The sequence below is a fragment of the Hyaena hyaena genome, unplaced genomic scaffold (assembly GCF_003009895.1).
Source record: "Hyaena hyaena isolate Hyena2069 unplaced genomic scaffold, ASM300989v1 scaffold_64, whole genome shotgun sequence".
In the NCBI taxonomy this organism is placed as follows: domain Eukaryota; kingdom Metazoa; phylum Chordata; class Mammalia; order Carnivora; family Hyaenidae; genus Hyaena; species Hyaena hyaena.
The window spans coordinates 2,205,981-2,207,333 of record NW_024080698.1 but is presented as its reverse complement, the minus strand read 5'-3'; positions in this window follow the sequence as shown (position 1 = coordinate 2,207,333).

Below are 1,353 nucleotides of genomic sequence, written 5' to 3'. Positions count from 1 at the left end.
CCGAGTATAAGGCTGTTTGTGCCGCCCTGTCCACAGAGCCGGACTCACGCAGGACCTTGGCGGCCATCACGAGGGCCCCCATGCCACCATTGAAAGGGGGTGCCAGCTCCCTGAGCAGAGAGGGGGCCAACGGACAGGAGGTACAGTGTGACCTGGTTCAGTGCCCTGAAACAATACGTGAGCACGTGTGTAAATATTTCTATGTAGAGCTACACTATCAAGTCTCAGGAATCCCTCACACAAAGGGATGACAAAGTGGGCAGCTTTGCTGAGTAGGACTGAGGAGGCAGGTGAGGAGGCACTTTTCCGTTTGTATATATTGGGCTTCGGTGTCTGTTGCCTGGATATTTCCAGAACCAGCATGCGTGAGTTCGGAATAAGAGGAAGAACTCAGAGGGAGGCCTCGTCCAGCAAGGAGCAGTTCCTCCCTCCCCGCCCTTCCCCTTCTTTTTTTAAAAATTTTTTTTTATGTTTTATTTATTTCTAGGAGAGAGAGACAGCGTGAGCAGGGGAGGGTCAGAGAGAGAGGGAGTCACAGACTGAAACAGGCTCCAGGCTCCGAGCTGGCAGTCAGCACAGAGCCCGACGCGGGGCTCGAACCCACGAACCGCGAGATCATGACCTAAGCGAAAGTCGGACGCTTAACCGACTAAGCCACCCAGGCGCCCCTCGCCCTCCCCCTTCTGAATGGCAGGGGCACCCATGGGCTAGGGGTGGGGGTGGCAGACCTTGAGCATGGGTCTTCATTTCCCCCGGCCGCATTTTTCTCATCTGTCAAGTGCAACAGAACAGAGACATCTCTCAGGGGGCTCTGGTTTCGCTGCAGTTCCCGAGGCCCTTCTAGGAGCCGGGCTGGACCGTGCAAGGAGGAACACGATGACATTCTTGCTCTGAAGGAACTTCCAGGCTAGAGAGGCCGCAGAGCTGTGATTAGCTGGTAGAGGACAACGTGCTGTGCGCTCCCACAAAGGCCCACGCAGGGCCCTGGGAAGCTGGGGTGGTGGTGGTGGCGGTGGTGGAGGGACCATATCTGAGGCGGAGGTTCCGCTGAGGCAGAGGACGCAGGGGGACGTGGCGGGTGTGTTCCAGGCAGGGCCCCAGGGAGAGCCGAGGCCCAGGGGTGCGAAGAGCATTAGGAACCGTCAGCCCTCAGCCCTCCAGGGCAGGTGAGGAGCAGCAGGTTTCTAGGCAGAGCCTCATGGAGCATGTGTGGAAGCTTGGATTTGAACTGGGGGGGTGCAGTGGGGGGCAGTGAGGGCACCCCTCGGGGGGGCATGATGTAGAAGCTCTCTCTGGGCAATGGTGTCTGGGAGGAGGAAGAGCTGGGGGCTCCTGCTTTATCGCTGTCCCGGC